This window comes from Zea mays, chromosome 7 (assembly GCF_902167145.1).
Source record: "Zea mays cultivar B73 chromosome 7, Zm-B73-REFERENCE-NAM-5.0, whole genome shotgun sequence".
Classification (NCBI taxonomy): domain Eukaryota; kingdom Viridiplantae; phylum Streptophyta; class Magnoliopsida; order Poales; family Poaceae; genus Zea; species Zea mays.
Window position 1 is genome coordinate 67,145,190 of NC_050102.1, and position 18,250 is coordinate 67,163,439.

The 18,250-nt window shown below is 38.0% G+C and overlaps 2 long non-coding RNA genes across 2 annotated transcripts; one reads left to right on the plus strand and one right to left on the minus strand.

Moving 5' to 3' along the window:
• Positions 1-266: 266 nt before the first annotated feature.
• On the plus strand, positions 267-17,788 carry LOC111589800 (uncharacterized). Its single transcript, XR_002748906.2, has 2 exons — positions 267-8,171; positions 12,174-17,788. It is a non-coding gene; the product is annotated as an uncharacterized lncRNA (long non-coding RNA).
• On the minus strand, positions 9,439-12,214 carry LOC118472929 (uncharacterized). Its single transcript, XR_004851440.1, has 3 exons — positions 12,154-12,214; positions 11,287-11,860; positions 9,439-11,021 (listed from the first exon to the last, which is right to left on the minus strand). It is a non-coding gene; the product is annotated as an uncharacterized lncRNA (long non-coding RNA).
• Positions 17,789-18,250: the final 462 nt, after the last annotated feature.

Consider the following 18,250-nt stretch of genomic DNA (forward strand, 5'->3'; position numbering starts at 1 on the left):
CTAATAATTTTGGGAAAATATGCAATTTGATAGGTTAATAATTTCTTTTCGGTATTTGCAGAAATTGTTTTTTTATCGATTTCCTTTTCGTGGAGCCCAATCTATTTAAATAATAGACTTTTGACTAAGTTGATCTATTCTTTAAAATTAGGTATTTTTTTATAAAATATTATCTTCTAAATTTACTATAATTGTTATAATATTTAAATATATTTTATCTATATAATTATAAACGTCTATTCTAAAAAAAGAAAATATATATTTTTTAAAAAAACTCACGCTCGGCACTAGGCCCAAGCGCACCCCTTCCTTATTCGCCGTAGCAGTGGAGGTCCCTATCATCTGCTCTCCCTCTTCTTTCTCTCACTACGTTGTGGGCGGCCCCACTTGTTTGTTTGGTCTTCTTCGTTCCAGGTTTTCAGCAGCGATCGTGGATATTCTGTACTGCAGAACGCCACCAAGCTGTAGCCGACCGGCTCCCTGGCTCCCCACGACGCCCACCGGTGGAGCAGCCGCTGTCTCTTCCCCTCCCCACTACGCAATTGCCTCACCTGCTCTCTCTCCCACTGGTACCGACCGTTTCATCCACCGAGTTCTATCTCATTAATGGTTGTCCCTTGCTTTTCCTCCCCTGCGCCCTGCGCACCAGCGCCCCTGCCCGTGCCATGAGACCGCTCGCTACCCAGCCCCGAGCCCAGGACCCGATGTCGACCGAGACCCCGCTGCCGAGCCGCCAACGCGCCCAGGTCACCGAGCCCCGCACCCAACCCCGAAGATGAGCAGCCACGACGCTCCAACATCCAAGCGATCCCGCGCGACCGATTCTCGGCGTTAATGGAGTTTACTGCGTCCATTTCTCCCTCCATTCAAGCTCCTTGAATGCCATGAATGGAATTCATGCCCGCAGCTTATCTCTCTCCTCTCGGCGTCTCTCTCTCCCTCCTGCTCTCTATAAAAGCCTGGTCACGCCGTGAAGCTCTCCCTCCCCAGCCGAGCCTCCTCCCCCAAGTTCTCCCTCGCCCCTCACATTCGCGCCCTGCTCTTTGGACCACGCCGGACCGCCTCGCCGGAACCTCGCCATTGTCAACACCACCGTACTAGAGCCCGCGCAGCAGCACCACCGCTCGCCGTCGTGCCTTGCCGGAGTTCGTCCACACCGTTCTCCATTCGTGGAGCTCCACACCGGAATTTCGCCGTGCATCTCTCGTGCAGCGACCTCGCCGTTGTCGAGAGTTTTGACTGAAGCCTACAACCAGTCTGCTCTGCTCGAGCTGAACCTATAAGAAGGTGAAAAAGAAAATCATAAGCTATCAATTTAAGTATATGTTTAATCGTTTATAGACCTTGCGACAATTTTTCTATTTTAAAATATTTATTTGATACTCAAATAAACATTGTTTTTTTAAGTTTCATAAATTGTGCTAAAACATGAAATCGATCTGCAAGAATCTACGTGTGTGTTGTAATTTAAATTTGATTAGTGATTGTTATAACTGATCTATGCGTAGTTTTTCTAAATAAGAAATTAAAGTAAAGATTTCATATTTTAACCACAAATAAGACATAGTTATTCATAGTGTTGTCCGTGCTCAAAAATATAAATTTATTAGCTACCCCACCTAGCCTACCTTTAATTATGTTTTGATCCTTGTTACAGTTTTGTTAATAACATGTATATTGGAACCTAAATAAAATAGAAATGGTTTTGTTAGTTTCATTAATTATGGAATAAGCATTTTAATTAGTGTTTCCAACAGTTCACATATTTTCATAGTTTAATTTAAATTACGGTTGTTATAAAGAAATATTAAATGGCATTTACAATAAATATCATGTTTTCGTAATTTAATAATGTTCATTATAGATGTTTAAGTATAGCTTTCTTAAATATAAATTTAAAAGAAAAATATAGACCATGTCTTACTCAATAACATTAAAATATAATTATATATCTTTCGCCATAAAAGTTGATTTAGATTTATATTCAAGTTTTCGTAGATAAGAGGCATTATATATATTTTTCAAAATAGCGTATGCCATATAGCTTTCCTAAAAAATGTTAAAATGGATTAATTATTTTTAATGCTTTTTGGCAATTAAAAATGATAGTTTATATTGTTGAACATAGTTTCCTTTTCAATGAATTAGATCATTTGTTTCTAAATTAAAATTTAAGATAATTAATAGATTACTCATCATTTCTCATAATTTATTAATCAAACCTATAGTCAATTTGTTCATAACTAGATATATGGCATGATTAATCATTACATAGAATTTTGTACACATTATATATAAATCACTTAGTTTTTCCTAAAGGATAAAATAAAGTAATAAGAGTTTAAGTGCTTTTATAACTTAAAATGTTACTTTATATATTGACTTCGAATATAATAATATAGGCTATGTGTTTTCTAATAAAAATAAGATACAGTTGTTTGTTCATTGTCTCTTACACAAAAGTTCATTTAAGGCATATATCATAACTTTCCATAAGTAGGTGTTTAATAATAATGACCTTTCACATAAAACCTATTTAGACTTATATCTTAATTTATCATAAGTGATAGGTTTAACAATGAATTATATGCTCCATAATGCTTCTAAAATTAATAACGTAATTAGTAGCCCATTAACCCTAGATATATAACTTATATCTATTCTAAAAGGTTAAAAATGTTTAATATCGTTATAACGTGTTTTATTGTCTTATAAACCCTTAATCTTAGACATATCACATATGATATTTTTAAAAGAATAATTTGGTGAACCTAATATTTGTATATTTTAATTAAGATCTTTTAAGCTCATGTCTTGTTTTATAAAGTACAGATCACAAATTTTTGAAAAGAATACCTCGTATTATAACCATTACTTGCGACGTTTTTGAAAAGCGAATGCTCTTTTCGTTAAGCTTTCTTTTAGCTTTGCGTATGGTGAATGTTGTATGTTATTGAGTGGTGCGTGTTTCTTCTTGTTTGTTTGTGTGATATTCAGTGGTTGATCTAGTAGTTAAGAATCAAGATCTATTCCGATCCGTGGAAGAAACTCAAGTTTTCAATAAGCAAGGCAAGTGGACTTCTCCCTCTCCATACTCTGTTTGATCCCAAACAATACATTTAATAAAGTTTATACTTTTGGATATATGTGCATAATTTGACGAGTTACCTATTTAGATAACCTTTCCAACCTTATTCCTTGATCAAACCTGGGAATTATACTTTACCTTCGTAGCTATGCTATTGCTACAACTTTAACTTTATGCAGTCACTCCCGCTGATGATATTAATGTTCCAAATGGTAAGTTTACATTATTGTTGTTAACCCGATGGTTAAACAAGATTATTGCATATTAATTGGAATATGGAGTGACCACCCGGGAAAACAGTGCTACCATGAGAACTATCATGGCTCTGGTCTTGGCTAAATAACTAGGGAAGTCTTATGTTGGGTGCTGGTCGTGGTCGACAGGAACGGGGGCACCTGGCAAGCTCTTATAGTTCCGGCTCAGGCAGATTGGATACGGGCATAGTTCCCAAAGCTTTACCCTGCAGTCTGGGCTATAAGTTGGTTACGTTAGGTGTGCCTTATGCAGTTTGACCATTTCTAGCATTTGCGTAATGAGGACTCTAGGGAGAAGCCTCGTAATGAGACCCTGGCCATTCACCTCGGAAGTGAATACGGGTCTAGCTAACCTGGGCTAGAAGGGAATCGCGACTCATGGGTAAAGATGTGCCACCTCTGCAGAGTGTAAAATTGATATATCAGCCGTGCTCACGGTTATGAGCAGCCTGGACTCCTCACATGATAATTGAACTTGAAGATGGAAATAAATCGAGATCCGATGATCTGCCAATGGTTTGCTTAAGTGGTTTTCACTTAAGTGTTTTTGAAATACTCTTGTACCTTTGCTTAATGGGAATACTTGGGATTCACACTTATTAGTAAGACAGGTATTGTTAATAAAATGTTGACCAACTAAAATGCTTACTGCTCAACCTTAGCCTCACCTTATTAAACCTGCATTAGTTTTTCCCCCACTTGCTGAGCCCCGACCATAAGTGAGCTCACCCTTGCTTAATTTTGATCAGAAGTTTGCAGATGAAGATATGATGTTGAACTCCATGGATGCTAGTCTAGTGATACCCCCGGACATCTTCCTGTGGATGGATGTCCTTGTTTCGCTGTACTTTGATGAATAAAGGTTAAGACATTATGTCTGTTCGAAGTGTAATATTTTAATATAATCGTTATTTACGCTAATATGCATTGTTCTTTTGATATATTACACTTGTGACGTCAACATATATGTGAAAATAGATCCTGGCACACATATGCTATGCACCCGGCTCTGCCCTTTGGAAACGGGTGTGACAGAAGTGGTATCAGAGGCAATGTGACCGTAGGTCGCTAAATTAGTTAGAAATGAAAAGCCCAGTCAGTCTTTCAAAGCCTGATATATTTTCCTCCATAAAAACTTACTTCATATCAAAACTCATCTCTTTTATCTTCAACCCTTCTTGTCCGATTCTTCGTCTATTAGAAGGTTCTAATGAGAAGCATTGCAAGATGATCAAGCTAGGATTGTGGAACTTGAAGCGAAGATTGCCAGAAGAAACTCTTTCGAAGCTATTGACGATGCCCTATTCTCTGTCTTATCCCCAATCCGCAAGAAGTTTTGTTATGGATCCCCTGGATCTATTATTTGACTTCTTGGCTAAGGTGATAGGATTGTTCTTTAGCATTAAGATTTTCGACTAGTTCGGTAAGGGCGATATTATATCATAGTGGTTTTCTAATCTCTAATATTGCTATATAACCCTTGGCTGCTTATACTTTTGTTTCCTTGCCATTGTATTGCCATCCTTAGGCAATATCTACCTTGATATAATAAACTTTTGCCTCTCTACTTTTCTCCTTGATAATGCTTTCTCCCTATTTAATTCTTATACTTTTGTTTTCTTGCCATTGTATTGTCATCCTTGGACAATATCTACCTCGAGATATTGAACCCTTTGTCTCTCTACTTGATAATGCCCTTGTATTTTGTATCCTTAAAAAAAGAAGAAAAAAACTTTCTCATATCCTTGGTTGTATAATTTATCCTCGCTTCACCAGTTAGTGGTTATCTTATTTCATTATTGGTCATTAACAATAATGTTTTGGTCTTGTTTAACTCCTTGATAATTCTTACTTGACTCCTTGACTTTATAATATCTTTCTTATTCCAAACCTTGTCTCACCTTTTGTTTTGGTTGAATGAGTAGAACTAGATTGCGTTGTGCTGGTATGCTTGAGTTCATTGTCCTTCGTGTTCATGTTTGATTTGCTTCTTTGAAATGATTGTTGGTGTATTGTGTGACTTTTGTCCACAATGACATCAGTTAGCTAGGTAAAACCTTAGATAGATGGGTTTTCTCTGCTCTCTATAATCTATCTTTGCTCAACCCTTTCGTCCCTTCCATTCTTCCATACCCATACAGATGTCAGACCTTGGAATGTCAACTACAAGTGATGTCACTAAATGCAAAGAATGCAGTGTGTTTACAAGTCAAAACAACACTATAAATGAAACAGCTGATGAACAGACCTTCAAGACACAAAAGGATGAACAACCAAACTAACAGACAAGTGAACTTGGAACGTGCTGTTGTTGTGAGTACTATGGAATTCCTTGTCGCCAGATCAATACAAACGAAAGTGAAACTACAAAACAGAAGAACCGGATTTTGTTTTCTGGCATAAAAAGTCAATTTCTCGAATACCTAATGCACTGTCAAACGATGAATTGCCAGGTTTTCCAAAAAGGAAATATCACAAGGATGCCCAACCCCAAGAAGAAACACATGAGTGTTTCATTGATGGATGGACTATTACTTGCACACAGTTATAGCCCCATCGTCGCATCAGGTCCAAGAAACAAAAATGGAAGCATGGAAAAAGTCAAGAAATAACTTCAAGAAAAGCTTGTTATCTATGTGGACATGAAGATCATTACCTTCATAATTGTCCTAAGAAGATTTCACTACCAAACACCCCCAAGATAAAGCTATCCTAGTCTCCAGACATGGAATATGAACAAAAATGCACAGAAACTTCTATCAACATCGTGAAGAACAACAAAAGGAATAGGAAAATCTTTGGATATATGAGTAGTCCACCTCAACCACAAGCAAAAGCCACGAAACACATGGATACCCAAGCAGAAGGATCAAGTCAGGCTCAGCTATATGAGAACCCAATCAACCCTCACCCCCGGTTGGTCAAACAAAGTTGACTCGCAAAGAATTCAAAGCAAGAGGTGCTTGTTTCTACTGCAAGAATGAAGAACATATTATTCACGAATGCCCTAGGCAGCATCCGGACCGACTAGAGAAGAAAGCTGCCAAGCAAGACCCAAACAATAATCCAGAAGACCAACCAGTTATAAGTACGATGATGAAGATCGCTTGATTAGTAGTCATTGCAGAGCGAAGAAATGAAGAAGTTCCTTAAGTTTAGAAGAGTTCAATGTGAACCAAGAATCTACGAGTAACCATATATCACCATTGTTTTCTTGCTAGCCTTCCCTAATCTCGAGGACGAGATTCTTTTTAAGGGGGTAGATTTGTAACACCCTAAATCCATCACCTAAAAGTAACTAATATATAATATTAATTTTTAGTAGAAATGAAAATATTTATGTTTTCAAATAATGGAAGTGATGGTATAACTAAATTGAACAATTTCTCAAATAGATAAAATTTATCAAATGTTTGATGCATTCATGTCGAAGCATACATTTTGTTTGATTTGAACTTCAAATCAAATTTTTGGATTTAACTATATGAGAAAGATCTCGTTTAATAAAATAATAATGAGTTGTTGAAATAATAAAGAATTGTTAAACTAATAATTTTGGGAAAATATGCATTTTGATAGGTTAATAATTTCTTTTCGGTATTTGCAGAAATTGTTTTTTTTATCGATTTCCTTTTCGTGGAGCCCAATCTATTTAAATAATAGACTTTTGACTAAGTTGATTTATTCTTTAAAATTAGGTATTTTTTTATAAAATATTATCTTCTAAATTTACTATAATTGTTATAATATTTAAATATATTTTATCTATATAATTATAAACGTCTATTCTAAAAAAAGAAAATATATTTTTTAAAAAAACTCACGCTCGGCACTAGGCCCAAGCGCACCCCTTCCTTATTCGCCGTAGCAGTGGAGGTCCCTATCATCTGCTCTCCCTCTTCTTTCTCTCACTACGTTGTGGGCCCCACTTGTCTGTTTGGTCTTCTCCGATCCAGGTTTTCAGCAGCGATCGTGGATATTCTGTACTGCGGAACGCCACCAAGCTGCAGCCGACCGGCTCCCTGGCTCCCCACGACGCCCACCGGTGGAGCAGCCGCTGTCTCTTCCCCTCCCCACTACACAATTGCCTCACCTGCTCTCTCTCCCACTGGTACCGACCGTTTCATCCACCGAGTTCTATCTCATTAATGGTTGTCCCTTGCTTTTCCTCCCTTGCGCCCTGCGCACCAGCGCCCCTGCCCGCGCCATGAGACCGCTCGCTACCCCGCCCCGAGCCCAGGACCCGATGTCGACCGAGACCCCGCTGCCGAGCCGCCAACGCGGCCAGGTCACCGAGCCCCGCACCCGACCCCGAAGACGAGCAGCCGCGACGCTCCAACACCCAAGCGATCCCGCGCGACCGTTTCTCGGCGTTAATGGAGTTTACTGCGTCCATTTCTCCCTCCATTCAAGCTCCTTGAATGCCATGAATGGAATTCATGCCCGCAGCTTATCTCTCTCCTCTCGGCGTCTCTCTCTCCCTCCTGCTCTCTATAAAAGCCTGGTCACGCCGTGAAGCTCTCCCTCCCTAGCCGAGCCTCCTCCCCCAAGTTCTCCCTCGCCCCTCACATTCGCGCCCTGCTCTTTGGACCACGCCGGACCGCCTCGCCAGAACCTCGCTAGTGTCAACACCACCGTACTAGAGCCCGCGCAGCAGCACCACTACTCGTCGTCATGCCTCGCCGGAGTTCGTCCACACCGTTCGCCATCCGTGGAGCTCCACGCCGGAATTTCGCCGTCCATCTCTCGTGCCGCGACCTCGCCGTTGTCGAGAGTTTCGACTGAAGCCTACAACCAGTCTGCTCTGCTTGAGCTGAACCTATAAAAAGGTGAAAAAGAAAATCATAAGCTATCAATTTAAGTATATGTTTAATCGTGTATAGACCTTGCGACAATTTTTCTATTTTAAAATATTTATTTGATACTCAAATAAACATTGTTTTTTAAGTTTCATAAATTGTGCTAAAACATGAAATCGATCTGCTAGAATCTACGTGTGTGTTGTAATTTAAATTTGATTAGTGATTGTTATAACTGATCTATGCGTAGTTTTTCTAAATAAGAAATTAAAGTAAAGATTTCATATTTTAACCACAAATAAGACAGTTATTCGTAGTGTTGTTCGTGCTCAAAAATATAAATTTATTAGCTACCCCACCTGGCCTACCTTTAATTATGTTTTGATCCTTATTACAGTTTTGTTAATAACATGTATATTGGAACCTAAATAAAATAGAAATGGTTTTGTTAGTTTCATTAATTATGGAATAAGCATTTTAATTAGTGTTTCCAACAGTTCACATATTTTCATAGTTTAATTTAAATTACGGTTGTTATAAAGAAATATTAAATGGCATTTACAATAAATATCATGTTTTCGTAATTTAATAATGTTCATTATAGATGTTTAAGTATAGCTTTCTTAAATATAAATTTAAAAGAAAAATATAGACCATGTCTTACTCAATAACATTAAAATATAATTATTTATCTGTCGCCATAAAAGTTGATTTAGATTTATATTCAAGTTTTCTTAGATAAGAGGCATTATATATATTTTTCAAAATAACGTATGCCATATAGCTTTTCTAAAAAATGTTTAAATGGATTAATTATTTTTAATGTTTTTTGGCAATTAAAAATGATAGTTTATATTGTTGAACATAGTTTCCTTTTCAATATGTTTTCTTTTCAATGAGTTAGATCATTTGTTCCTAAATTAAAATTTAAGATAATTAATAGATTACTTATCATTTCTCATAATTTATTAATCAAACCTATAGTCAATTTGTTCATAACTAGATATATGGCATGATTAATCATTACATAGAATTTTGTACACATTATATATAAATCACTTAGTTTTTCCTAAAGGATAAAATAAAGTAATAAGAGTTTAAGTGCTTTTATAACTTAAAATGTTACTTTATATATTGACTTCGAATATAATAATATAGGCTATGTGTTTTCTAATAAAAATAAGATACAGTTGTTTGTTCATTGTCTCTTACACAAAAGTTCATTTAAGGCATATATCATAACTTTCCATAAGTAGGTGTTTAATAATAATGACCTTTTCACATAAAACCTATTTAGACTTATATCTTAACTAGGTGAGTGCCCGTGTGTTGCAACGGAATCGTATAATAACACTTGACTCATCGTCCATGGCTTGATGTGTGCATTTGGTAAATTAGCTAGTGGTAACTGCAATGAGTAAGGGTCATTTGGTAAATTAGCTAGTGGTAACTGCAATGAGTAAGGGTCAAGGTATTTAGGTGAAACAAAACTTTTGTTCGTACAAAATCAACAAAATATTTACATTCGTCCATGGCTTGATGTGTGCACAATACATAATGCTAACTCAATCACGAACATGAATCTGCCCATCCACACAGAAATCAATGCAAAATCAGGGAACACTAGCCTAGAGAGAGAAAAAAGAAAGCATGCACCATTAGGTACTCCAGGTTGTTTAATCATCAAGATTGAACGAGCTAATGATTTTTTTCTTTTTTTACCGAAAAATACCAGTACATTACAAGAAGTTGTCAAGGCGATTATTATATTCATCTATTTATTAATCCAAAGACAACATCGCCATCAACATTTCGAGGTGAGTCGAGTTCCACACGGCACCAGCACGATTCTCACTCTAAGCTAAATATCACCACTACAGCTAGAAGTAATTCCTATAAACAGGTGTGAGGGAGAGGTGGGAGACGACAACTTACTTTGGACCTAAACTCCAGTGACAAGCCGCTGCACCTACACCTGCAACTGCATCACAAGAAATTTTTAAAAGCAATCCACCCCCATCCCATCAGGACACCAGTAGTGGGCAAATCGAACCAACGAGAATAGGCTGATTTTACCTGGAAGGAGGCCTCCGGTGCAGAGCAAGAAGAGCGGTAGCCGGCGGAGTTGAGATGGAGGGGACGCCGCACCTGCAACATGAGAAATTTTTTAAAAGCGATCCACCCTCATCTCAAGATGTTCGGGTTCCTCCATTGAACCAAAATGAGACTTCAATCAACAACGTAAAAAAGGCATCACTATTAGAAAAAAATATTATTGGTGTAGAAATGGATTAAAATCAAAATGATCTGATATTGCTCAAATTGCATCGGATTCCAGAAGAAGTGAAAAGGTAAGTGATATGCAGTCCACATGCTGTGAGACAAGTATTGATTAGACAAGTTGCCTACAAACAAAGATATTCTACACAAAAACATGTAAATGTTACCCGTGTCCCTTGGATTCTCTTCAAAATGAGACTTCAGATTACAAGGTAAAAAGGCATCACTGTTAGGGAAAAAATATTATTGGTGCAGAAATGGATTAAAATCAAAATGGTCTGGTATTGCCCAAATTGCATCGGATTCCAGAAAAAGCAAAAAGGCAAGTGATATGTTCAGTACTTCAAAGAGATAACTCTACTCTCTATTTTTAATGAACAAGAAATAAACAACAGAGAATAAAAACATTTAGATCTCAAATTAAAGTAGGTAGAGTGAATTATTTGTATCAAAACCTCTATTTTCATCAATGATAGAAAAATGTAAAAAATATAAAGAGAATCTTAGAATCACGAATGAAGCCATTAGCCATGGTTGATCTCCGAACACTTTCTAAAAATGATCCGATATTGCCCAAATTGCATCTGATCTAGCAGTATCCTGCCAACAAGCAGTCAATAATTACAATTTTCCCTTTTCTAAGCCAGGCTACGAGAAATGAAAAGGCAAAATATCAGCTCCGACAATGATGGTTTCAAATTAGTGAACTTACCATCACACAATTCGAGTACCAAGAATCTAAGATTTATTCAAAAAATTAGTTAGCCTATTAGAAATGTGCCCTGCATTATATGACCCCTGGAATACCGCACTCTGCACAAGCAGCCTACCAGCTATTATGCGGCACTCTGCACAAGCAGCTTACCAGCTATTATGAAGTTGAGCAGGCCATTTTTGCTAGAGTCGCACAATGCAGAACCTTCCAAGTCATCGAACTCTACAAAATTAAATGAGCACAAACCATCAATGTGGTACAAAACATAAGCATATCATGAAACAAGCAAACATGAATCCAAAAAAACGGATAAAAGAGAAAACCAAAGGATCTGGGCCTTTACGGATGGTCGACTCAGTCCAAAACTTGCTCTTCTCCTTGAGGTTATCGCTAGCAAAATATGAAAATTGGTTTTCGGGCACAAGATTGTTTAATTCTGGGACACGAATATTTCCTAAACCAGCAATAACAAATAGCAACCAAATTAGAAAGTGCACAATATAATCAATATTTTATGGTATTAATATTACATCAATTACAGATTGGTAGATTAGGCACCACATTTGATCCCTTCCAGGGGAACAGGAAATCCCTAAAGCTCGCTCGACTGCTCTGATCCGGCGCGCCATCCACCAATCAGAGCCGGTCAGCCACGTCCTTGTCCTCATGTGGCATCAGAGAGGCAAGAACACGAATCAATTGACGAGAGTGACCATGCGAGGAACTAAAAAAACATGGGAACATGATGAGAGAGACGGATGCATGCACCCATAGCACTATTTACAGATAAGGCTTTTCAAATTAAATTATAGCAGTAATCATGAGGCAGTCTGAAAAGTGGCAGTAAATAATATCATATTCTACCAAGGGATTATCCCATAGCACTAAGACAATAAATTCAGACTTTCAATTATATGGATTTACTTGAGGTTTAAAATATAGTTCATGTTCTTGCTCAACCACTTTCTTTCCCGTCCAATTCCTATAGCATTTCAGTACATAAAACCAACCACTCACCATGGCTATGTCGTATGCAGATCCACGGACTTCACCCTCTCCGACCTCTGCGCGAGCTTCCTCTGATCCAAACAAACAGAGTACCACTGATAGCTATATGACCCAAAAACATTCACCGCAGAGACAAAACGGGGAGTAGAAAGCCAAACAGATCCGAGGAAGATGCTTGAGATTACCTTGCTATTCTACCGGAGCGGCTACCAAAGAACGCTGGACGCCTATCCACCACATGCCAACCTCAAAACAAGTGAGGCAAAGCGATGTCAAGCATCTGCAAGGATGAGACAAATTACCGAACAAATTCGAAAGGAGCATTTGCTTCTTCATTATACATATCAAATGGACGTGACCAAGATTAATTTTTGGAAATCTATGTCTTTGTTCATACATGTCTATATGAGTAAATAGGAATTTACCAGTAAATGGGAATTTACCGAACAAATCTTTGTTCATACATGGATGGTATAAAATTATTGGAAATCTGTATGTCTTTGTTCAAAGGAGAACTCTCTGGAATAATGAAGTAAATAGGAATTTACCAGCCTGTAGGCGTTCACGCTCGGGGAATCTATATGAGTGCTTAAGAAACAATACCAATTCCACATTCACAAATGACTTGGCCATAACCAGCCTGTAGGCGTATGATACAGCAATCCACACATCCTACCACACCCATTGAATCAGATTAGTTGGGGGTCGAGGCCACATACCCAAGACGAGCAGCCAGCCGCCGGGTGCTGCCTCGGTGCCTGAGAAGGTCGAGTCACGTCGACGACCGGCAACTGCGGCACTGCGCTGCGTGGCTGGCTGCTGGCTGGATCCGGACGTGCTACGCCGGCGCCACGCTGCGCGTGTCACTGAGGTCCGAGTCCGACGAAGTGGCAGCTGCTAGGTTTTACCGGAACCGGAGTACCGAGCGGCGAGCAGAGAGAAAGCCAGGTCACGGGTTCGCGCCTTCATCGGAGTCCACGGACGGCAGGGTTGGGAGGTCCGCCATCCACGGCGCGGTACTGGGTGGCGGATCCACAGCACGGTACAGACGACCTTCCATTGCGGCAGCGGTGGACATAGAAGGAAGGAGGAATCGAGGATGGAAAGGAGCGCGGCGGGCGAGATAGTTTCGACTGAAGCCTACAACCAGTCTGCTCTGCTTGAGCTGAACCTATAAAAAGGTGAAAAAGAAAATCATAAGCTATCAATTTAAGTATATGTTTAATCGTGTATAGACCTTGCGACAATTTTTCTATTTTAAAATATTTATTTGATACTCAAATAAACATTGTTTTTTAAGTTTCATAAATTGTGCTAAAACATGAAATCGATCTGCTAGAATCTACGTGTGTGTTGTAATTTAAATTTGATTAGTGATTGTTATAACTGATCTATGCGTAGTTTTTCTAAATAAGAAATTAAAGTAAAGATTTCATATTTTAACCACAAATAAGACAGTTATTCGTAGTGTTGTTCGTGCTCAAAAATATAAATTTATTAGCTACCCCACCTGGCCTACCTTTAATTATGTTTTGATCCTTATTACAGTTTTGTTAATAACATGTATATTGGAACCTAAATAAAATAGAAATGGTTTTGTTAGTTTCATTAATTATGGAATAAGCATTTTAATTAGTGTTTCCAACAGTTCACATATTTTCATAGTTTAATTTAAATTACGGTTGTTATAAAGAAATATTAAATGGCATTTACAATAAATATCATGTTTTCGTAATTTAATAATGTTCATTATAGATGTTTAAGTATAGCTTTCTTAAATATAAATTTAAAAGAAAAATATAGACCATGTCTTACTCAATAACATTAAAATATAATTATTTATCTGTCGCCATAAAAGTTGATTTAGATTTATATTCAAGTTTTCTTAGATAAGAGGCATTATATATATTTTTCAAAATAACGTATGCCATATAGCTTTTCTAAAAAATGTTTAAATGGATTAATTATTTTTAATGTTTTTTGGCAATTAAAAATGATAGTTTATATTGTTGAACATAGTTTCCTTTTCAATATGTTTTCTTTTCAATGAGTTAGATCATTTGTTCCTAAATTAAAATTTAAGATAATTAATAGATTACTTATCATTTCTCATAATTTATTAATCAAACCTATAGTCAATTTGTTCATAACTAGATATATGGCATGATTAATCATTACATAGAATTTTGTACACATTATATATAAATCACTTAGTTTTTCCTAAAGGATAAAATAAAGTAATAAGAGTTTAAGTGCTTTTATAACTTAAAATGTTACTTTATATATTGACTTCGAATATAATAATATAGGCTATGTGTTTTCTAATAAAAATAAGATACAGTTGTTTGTTCATTGTCTCTTACACAAAAGTTCATTTAAGGCATATATCATAACTTTCCATAAGTAGGTGTTTAATAATAATGACCTTTTCACATAAAACCTATTTAGACTTATATCTTAACTAGGTGAGTGCCCGTGTGTTGCAACGGAATCGTATAATAACACTTGACTCATCGTCCATGGCTTGATGTGTGCATTTGGTAAATTAGCTAGTGGTAACTGCAATGAGTAAGGGTCATTTGGTAAATTAGCTAGTGGTAACTGCAATGAGTAAGGGTCAAGGTATTTAGGTGAAACAAAACTTTTGTTCGTACAAAATCAACAAAATATTTACATTCGTCCATGGCTTGATGTGTGCACAATACATAATGCTAACTCAATCACGAACATGAATCTGCCCATCCACACAGAAATCAATGCAAAATCAGGGAACACTAGCCTAGAGAGAGAAAAAAGAAAGCATGCACCATTAGGTACTCCAGGTTGTTTAATCATCAAGATTGAACGAGCTAATGATTTTTTTCTTTTTTTACCGAAAAATACCAGTACATTACAAGAAGTTGTCAAGGCGATTATTATATTCATCTATTTATTAATCCAAAGACAACATCGCCATCAACATTTCGAGGTGAGTCGAGTTCCACACGGCACCAGCACGATTCTCACTCTAAGCTAAATATCACCACTACAGCTAGAAGTAATTCCTATAAACAGGTGTGAGGGAGAGGTGGGAGACGACAACTTACTTTGGACCTAAACTCCAGTGACAAGCCGCTGCACCTACACCTGCAACTGCATCACAAGAAATTTTTAAAAGCAATCCACCCCCATCCCATCAGGACACCAGTAGTGGGCAAATCGAACCAACGAGAATAGGCTGATTTTACCTGGAAGGAGGCCTCCGGTGCAGAGCAAGAAGAGCGGTAGCCGGCGGAGTTGAGATGGAGGGGACGCCGCACCTGCAACATGAGAAATTTTTTAAAAGCGATCCACCCTCATCTCAAGATGTTCGGGTTCCTCCATTGAACCAAAATGAGACTTCAATCAACAACGTAAAAAAGGCATCACTATTAGAAAAAAATATTATTGGTGTAGAAATGGATTAAAATCAAAATGATCTGATATTGCTCAAATTGCATCGGATTCCAGAAGAAGTGAAAAGGTAAGTGATATGCAGTCCACATGCTGTGAGACAAGTATTGATTAGACAAGTTGCCTACAAACAAAGATATTCTACACAAAAACATGTAAATGTTACCCGTGTCCCTTGGATTCTCTTCAAAATGAGACTTCAGATTACAAGGTAAAAAGGCATCACTGTTAGGGAAAAAATATTATTGGTGCAGAAATGGATTAAAATCAAAATGGTCTGGTATTGCCCAAATTGCATCGGATTCCAGAAAAAGCAAAAAGGCAAGTGATATGTTCAGTACTTCAAAGAGATAACTCTACTCTCTATTTTTAATGAACAAGAAATAAACAACAGAGAATAAAAACATTTAGATCTCAAATTAAAGTAGGTAGAGTGAATTATTTGTATCAAAACCTCTATTTTCATCAATGATAGAAAAATGTAAAAAATATAAAGAGAATCTTAGAATCACGAATGAAGCCATTAGCCATGGTTGATCTCCGAACACTTTCTAAAAATGATCCGATATTGCCCAAATTGCATCTGATCTAGCAGTATCCTGCCAACAAGCAGTCAATAATTACAATTTTCCCTTTTCTAAGCCAGGCTACGAGAAATGAAAAGGCAAAATATCAGCTCCGACAATGATGGTTTCAAATTAGTGAACTTACCATCACACAATTCGAGTACCAAGAATCTAAGATTTATTCAAAAAATTAGTTAGCCTATTAGAAATGTGCCCTGCATTATATGACCCCTGGAATACCGCACTCTGCACAAGCAGCCTACCAGCTATTATGCGGCACTCTGCACAAGCAGCTTACCAGCTATTATGAAGTTGAGCAGGCCATTTTTGCTAGAGTCGCACAATGCAGAACCTTCCAAGTCATCGAACTCTACAAAATTAAATGAGCACAAACCATCAATGTGGTACAAAACATAAGCATATCATGAAACAAGCAAACATGAATCCAAAAAAAACGGATAAAAGAGAAAACCAAAGGATCTGGGCCTTTACGGATGGTCGACTCAGTCCAAAACTTGCTCTTCTCCTTGAGGTTATCGCTAGCAAAATATGAAAATTGGTTTTCGGGCACAAGATTGTTTAATTCTGGGACACGAATATTTCCTAAACCAGCAATAACAAATAGCAACCAAATTAGAAAGTGCACAATATAATCAATATTTTATGGTATTAATATTACATCAATTACAGATTGGTAGATTAGGCACCACATTTGATCCCTTCCAGGGGAACAGGAAATCCCTAAAGCTCGCTCGACTGCTCTGATCCGGCGCGCCATCCACCAATCAGAGCCGGTCAGCCACGTCCTTGTCCTCATGTGGCATCAGAGAGGCAAGAACACGAATCAATTGACGAGAGTGACCATGCGAGGAACTAAAAAAACATGGGAACATGATGAGAGAGACGGATGCATGCACCCATAGCACTATTTACAGATAAGGCTTTTCAAATTAAATTATAGCAGTAATCATGAGGCAGTCTGAAAAGTGGCAGTAAATAATATCATATTCTACCAAGGGATTATCCCATAGCACTAAGACAATAAATTCAGACTTTCAATTATATGGATTTACTTGAGGTTTAAAATATAGTTCATGTTCTTGCTCAACCACTTTCTTTCCCGTCCAATTCCTATAGCATTTCAGTACATAAAACCAACCACTCACCATGGCTATGTCGTATGCAGATCCACGGACTTCACCCTCTCCGACCTCTGCGCGAGCTTCCTCTGATCCAAACAAACAGAGTACCACTGATAGCTATATGACCCAAAAACATTCACCGCAGAGACAAAACGGGGAGTAGAAAGCCAAACAGATCCGAGGAAGATGCTTGAGATTACCTTGCTATTCTACCGGAGCGGCTACCAAAGAACGCTGGACGCCTATCCACCACATGCCAACCTCAAAACAAGTGAGGCAAAGCGATGTCAAGCATCTGCAAGGATGAGACAAATTACCGAACAAATTCGAAAGGAGCATTTGCTTCTTCATTATACATATCAAATGGACGTGACCAAGATTAATTTTTGGAAATCTATGTCTTTGTTCATACATGTCTATATGAGTAAATAGGAATTTACCAGTAAATGGGAATTTACCGAACAAATCTTTGTTCATACATGGATGGTATAAAATTATTGGAAATCTGTATGTCTTTGTTCAAAGGAGAACTCTCTGGAATAATGAAGTAAATAGGAATTTACCAGCCTGTAGGCGTTCACGCTCGGGGAATCTATATGAGTGCTTAAGAAACAATACCAATTCCACATTCACAAATGACTTGGCCATAACCAGCCTGTAGGCGTATGATACAGCAATCCACACATCCTACCACACCCATTGAATCAGATTAGTTGGGGGTCGAGGCCACATACCCAAGACGAGCAGCCAGCCGCCGGGTGCTGCCTCGGTGCCTGAGAAGGTCGAGTCACGTCGACGACCGGCAACTGCGGCACTGCGCTGCGTGGCTGGCTGCTGGCTGGATCCGGACGTGCTACGCCGGCGCCACGCTGCGCGTGTCACTGAGGTCCGAGTCCGACGAAGTGGCAGCTGCTAGGTTTTACCGGAACCGGAGTACCGAGCGGCGAGCAGAGAGAAAGCCAGGTC